The 6,069-nt window shown below is 43.8% G+C and overlaps 1 long non-coding RNA gene across 2 annotated transcripts; it reads right to left on the bottom strand.

The window, feature by feature from the left end:
- Positions 1 to 219: 219 nt before the first annotated feature.
- LOC148146099 (uncharacterized) lies at positions 220 to 5,412 on the bottom strand. Of its 2 annotated transcripts, none has more exons than XR_015760772.1 (3): positions 5,264 to 5,412; positions 2,006 to 2,420; positions 220 to 691 (listed from the first exon to the last, which is right to left on the bottom strand). It is a non-coding gene; the product is annotated as an uncharacterized LOC148146099 (long non-coding RNA). The 2 variants fall into 2 exon arrangements; XR_015760773.1 differs by lacking the exon at positions 5,264 to 5,412 and adding an exon at positions 2,613 to 2,730.
- Between the last annotated feature and the right edge of the window lie 657 nt (positions 5,413 to 6,069).

Below are 6,069 nucleotides of genomic sequence, written 5' to 3'. Positions count from 1 at the left end.
TGGGTCGACTGACCGTCTGGGGTCTGATAGCCAGGAGGTGCTGTGATTTAGCGATTCTCCCAATTTATTCTCTCTCCCACCCCAGAGGACCAGTTGTAACCTCCACCCTGCCCCATCCAGTTACACTCATCAAAGATTAGAAGCTGAATAATAACGAGCCAGTCCCAGTGCAGCTGTCCCTGTTTACTGATTAAATGCTGCTGGTGTCTGGACAGACAGGATAGTCCAATGTAGGAAAGCCCGTGTGCAAGCATCAATCAATCAATCTCTTCAACTCCTCTCCATGAAATGAAAATGCATCATTAGATGTCTGTCGGATATGAATAGTTTGCAATTATCTCAAGGATATTTACAGGTTTGAATTAATGGAGGGACAGATTCCAATGCAGCACCAATTAATACCGACCAAGTAATTCGAATTTCAACATTGAGACGGTGACCAGCTGGTCACCTCAACAGAGACATCAAAGCCTGGCTTTTGTTTTGTGTGTGGTGTTGTTTATCGAGCGTGTGCGGTCTCGCGATGCTGAGAACTTGAGTTTATATATTCACGACTTCTCAGAGCATCACACCATATTTTGTCGTCAATTACTTAGGTTTGAAATGTAGCCGCGTTGAGTTCTGAACAAGCCAGTTGCTACACAGCACCATCTTCTGACAATGGGAAGCTCGGCCAGTTACCTTGTCTTTGCTGTAAGGAAGAAAAAGACGTGTGCTTATGGTAGCACCGTTCACATCCTCAGGGCATCACGAGCCTCTTTACGACCAACGAAGTATGTGAGAAACGAAGCTCACTCTTCAATAATTTCAGTCTGAGTCAAATTCTAAAGCAGTCTTTATTCATACGGTCTTGCAAGCCGGGTGACCATAAAGGAGGCACACCAGCTCAGGAGGTTACATTACAATTTATACAGTTCAGTTGAGTGTCTTGGTACTCCCCTCTTACTTCTGCTAATCTAATCGGCTCACTACATCTGTCTGTGGCGTGCAATCCCCTCACCTTGATAGCTGGGTCTTATTACTTTTGCTAACGCAACACTGGGTCTTATTGGTTATCTTGTTCATATTAACTCCCTATGTCCGTGACAATTGGAACAGTAATGTCAATACATCTGTTTCTACCAGTCGACTACCTCCCTTTTCAGTTAGTATTTCTTGGAACATACCCTCATGATTTCGCCTTGTGATTTTTGCAGCAGCAAGATGCAGCTACTTGTAACTGCTTGCAAGCATATCTAGCTTAATATATACCCCTCCCAATGACTCAGCCTTATGATTTTTGCAGAAACAACAAACTTCACAAGGACCTCTCACAAAGTACTTTTGAGGTGTGGTTCAGAGAGAGAGATATTGGCCAGGACACCAGCTGTGTGGTTTTTTAATATATGTATAATCTCATGAGATGTACAATGTGAGTGGTCAGGCCAGCATTTGTTGCCCTTGAACTGAACAGCTTGCTGTGGGTTTGGAGTCATAAGTTGCAGCTTCTGACTGGGTAGAGAGCCACCTCCACTTTCCCCTCCACGCTCAGTCTAGGGACCTACCCAATCAGCAGGGGTAACTATTGAGTCTTCGCAATAAGAAGCACTTATGTGCACAACGATTTTATCACAATTCATTGCATGCTGGGAATAAGTATAGGAAAGGTTTGGAGGGATATGGGCCAGGAGCAGGCAGGTGGGATTATGGTTCGGCATGGACTGGTTGGACCGAAGGGTTTGTTTCTGTGCTGTATGACAATGTCTCCTAGCTACACGTTACTTTGACGAGTTAGGTAAAATCACTAAGAGAATCAGAAGCCAGAGAGGACAGGTCTGTCCCAATAGGACCTCGTCATAGACAGTCTCTTCTCTGTCCAAAGACTGTGGACATCATCAGACTGGATAGTGCTTGATGCAATTTCAACATTAACTCTTGCAGCACATTGTACATGTCCCTCCAAAGTTTTCCCCCATTGTTAATATTTATACATTCAGGCTTTTAACTACATTCACCAGAAGCTTACCTCCTCCCAGGTCTCTGTCTTCATAAATACAGCTGGCTTGCAAGTTTCACCATTTTTTCCACAGCGGGTTCTATTTTGGCTTGGAAGATCGGTGAGTTTTTGATTTGAAGACTGCTCAGTATTCACGTATACTGTAAAACTTTGCTGATTTTGGTCTTCTAACCTGCTTCAATGACACTGGGAGTAGAGAACAATTCTACAATCTATGTGAAGTCTGAAGCTTCCAGCTGACAGTGTATCAAGGTATGGGAATCAGCAAGCATTGATTGGGAATGATGTAAACATTTTCAACTCTTGTTCATTCTTTGTGTTGCAATGTTATTTTGCAGCATATCTTTGTTCTTGAATGTCTTTCAATCTACACCATGTAGTGTTATCTCCATAAACCTGTGTTTCTTTAGCCATGGTATTTAATCTGAAAAGACAGTGACACACCCGCATCCACATTAAACTTAAAATGAACAGGGTGTCCATTGATAAGCACAAATTCTGTAAAATTCAAATGGGTTGGATCACCAATTTCCCCTAGGAATACTTCATGTGTCTTTTATAATGGAAAGATATTGTCTGATCTTTTTGAAAGAAAATAAAGTTGCTGTGGTCTTACCAGATCATAGGGCTGCTCTTTCAGAGGTCAGAAGTCACATGATATCAGGTTGTAGTCCAACAGATTTATTTGAAATTGCAAGCCTTTGAAGTGCTGCTCCTTAGTCAGGTGCAGTAAACATCACCCTCTGTGTGAAGAAGTCATCTCTTAGGTCCCTTTTAAATTGTTCCCCTCTCACCTTATACCTACGCCCTCTAGGTTTCAGTTCCCCCCACCCTGTGAAAACACCTTGTCTATTTGTCCTATCCATGCCCCTCATGATTTTATAAACCTCTATAAGGTCATCCCTCAGCCTCCAAAGCTCCAAGGAAAACAACCCCAGTCTATTCAGCTTCTCTTTATAGCTCAAACCCTCCAAACCCTGGCAACATCCTTGTACATCTTTTCTGAACACTTTCAAGTTTCACAACATCTTTGCTGTAGGAGGGAGACCAAAATTGCACACAATATTCCAAAAGTGGCCTGGCTGATGTCCTGTACAGCCGCAACATGACCTCCAGCTCATATACTCAGTGCACTGACCAATAAAGGCAAGCATACTGAACGCATTCTATTGTAGGCTGGGAAACACACGTTCAAGACATGGAAGAAGTTAAATTAATGCCTGCTAGTTTCCAAAACAACAGAATCCAGAAGTAAATAAAAATCAAATCATTTGGGATCAATAATAAAACCATTACTAGTCATTCTCATTCATGCTCTCCTCTTCGCAGCAACAAGGAGTTTCTCCCTGTACCTTTTCACCCCACTGTATTTCCAATGGGTTCAAATGGAGATTTGACATATTTCTATATCAAATCGCAAACCCAGAACAGTGTAACACCTCACCATGCCTGTAGGATTTCCACCTCCTGCTAGGAAAGGGAACACTCTTCCTAATCAAACAGTGTGTGATTGGCAGCATTAGCTCCAGGTGCTACACCAGGGAATGTGAATTTTGCTTGCACTGGGAGTAGAGATACCGAGACAGCAAGCCAGGCAGACAGCAGTACTTGACATTTTCCAAACAGCAACAATGCAGTGATGAAGAGAATGAGCATCAGCCTAGATTGCAAACTTCAACCTTGCAGCATGAACAAAAGCCAAATACTACAGATGCTGGAAATTTAAAAATGTGCTGAAGGGGACCCATTTAACAATGAACCTTTTTTTTTTATCATTTCTTTACCCCCATTAGCACTCCCTTTGCCTTTTGCTCTAGGAACCTTCATGGTCTGTTTCCCTCAGTCCTCCTCCTCCTCTATCCACAGTATAAAATACTACCATTTTCTAACTCCTTTCAGTCCAATCATACTGGACTCAAAGCATCAAAATGTTTTCTCTCTCTCTCTCTCTCTCTCTCTCTCTCTCTCTCTCTCTCTCCGTCCCTCCATCCCTCTCATCATGGATTGTGCCAGACGTGCTGGGATTTCTCTGGCACTTTCTCTGTTTATTTTGGTATTATAATGCTCTGATTTAAAAGCAAGAGTGTTTCCTTTGAAACTAACTTGCCTATGACTGTACGCTGTGAAATTGTTTTTTCGCAGTTACAAGGAGACTACTAAAGTGTATCATCGATCCTTACCTTTTCAAGGATGTTGGTGTGGTGTATTGGGTACCCCTGAACTAGAAGGTCCTGGGTTCAAGATCTGATCTTGGGCTTGCTTGCTAGAAAGGAGTTACTATTTGGTATAGCTGAACTGGCTTATTCTGGTTGTAACCTGGATAAATTACTAAAATAAAGGACATCTAGCTGTAAAACAACCCAATAAGTTTAACAGCAATTCCTCATTTGGAGGTGACTAGCCAGCACTATGGTAACCAGGAAATAGCTGACAGAGTTCTGCTGTTGATCCAAATGATTTGAATGTTGCTTACCGTTGTTTTGTTTTGGAAACAATAGCCATTAACTAAACTCCAGTACTCAGCAACTTGATGCTTCTTAGGTTACACTGGGAATAGCTGCCTCTTGAGTTTCCAAAACAGTTTGCCCACCTCTGAATGACAATACTTTGTAGTACTGAGCCATTTTGGATCAGTACTCTGCCTGCTTTTTTAGATTAGATTACTTACAGTGTCGAAACAGGCCCTTCGGCCCAACAAGTCCACACCGACCCGCCGAAGCGCAACCCACCCATACCCCTCACCTAACACTATGGGCAATTTAGCATGGCCAATCCACCTGACGTGCACATCTTTGGACAGTGGGAGGAAACCAGAGCACCCGGAGGAAACCCACGCAGACACAGGGAGAATGTGCAAACTCCACACGGACAGTCGCCTGAGTTGGCAATTGAACCCGGGTCTCTGGCGCTGTGAGGCAGCAGTACTACCCACTGCGCCACCGTGCCGCCCGTGCTGCTGTGGTGGTCTAATTTTGGCTGGTACTCAGCGGATTCGGTTTAGACCAGAGGTATTAAATAAATGGCCAGGAGATGACTGGAATGATGAGTGACCAAGAGACTGGGGCTGACTGGACTCTCACACAAGTGAAACACCACCAGCAGGCCCACTCCAGCAGAGGGCAGCATTTCTGCACAGTGAAGGAAGGCCACCGAGTGCAGAGAAAAACACACTTCTGTCAAGCAACATAGTGGTGAGGTACAACCAGATACAATGAGACAGACGATTCCACCCAACAACTGGTTCTGGTTCCTGGGCTAGATGAATACCTGTAATTTCTGGTGAGCAGATCCCGGAGTATCTCAGTCAGAGCTTTCTCGGATCAGAAAGCAGAGGGTGGTAAGTTGTTGGAGAAATGCACTGTCCCAGACAATGCTGCTTTTGGCAGAAAAAGCTTGACTTCCACAACAGCCCTGGCATTCTTGGCTTGACGCTGGGAAGAAAACAACAGCAGCTGCTGTACTGTTGGCGCAAAGCCTCAGAAATCCACGTCACTGCTCAGGGACACACACATAGACACATATATATATATATATATCACACACACATATACACACAGACACACACATATACAGTTACAAACACACAAACAGACACACACATCCATATGCAAACATGCACACACACACACATACACATATATACACAGATACATACATGCACACAGACTCTCTCTCTCACACACACATCCTGCTGATCTAAAGGCAGGATTACATTACACAACACTTTATCACATCCCCACCCCAATTTCAAAATTCTCCAAGTGCTTCACCTATGCAATGGAAGACGACAACTCCTGTGGGCATCCGATTTGTACACAGTAGGATCCCACACTAGTTTAGAGTAAAGGGGAAATGTCTCAGGCAGGAATGTTGGCCGGGTCACTTCTGAATCAAGGGTGATGGAGAAAAGGTGGGAAAGTGGGCTTGAGGGTGATCAGATCATCCATGATTCCATCAAATGGTAGAGCAGATGTGACGGGCAGAAAGGTCTACTTCTGCTCTCATGATGTTCTGGGCACCAGGTAAACTATAACATCCATCAGAGCAATGGGAATAGGCAGATGGACATTCCG

This window comes from Chiloscyllium plagiosum, unplaced genomic scaffold (assembly GCF_037043375.1).
Source record: "Chiloscyllium plagiosum isolate Xiang-an unplaced genomic scaffold, Cpla_swu_hap1 HiC_scaffold_21, whole genome shotgun sequence".
NCBI lineage: Eukaryota > Metazoa > Chordata > Chondrichthyes > Orectolobiformes > Hemiscylliidae > Chiloscyllium > Chiloscyllium plagiosum.
The sequence above is the reverse complement of the archived record's forward strand: the minus strand, read 5'-3'. Positions and strand labels throughout refer to the sequence as shown.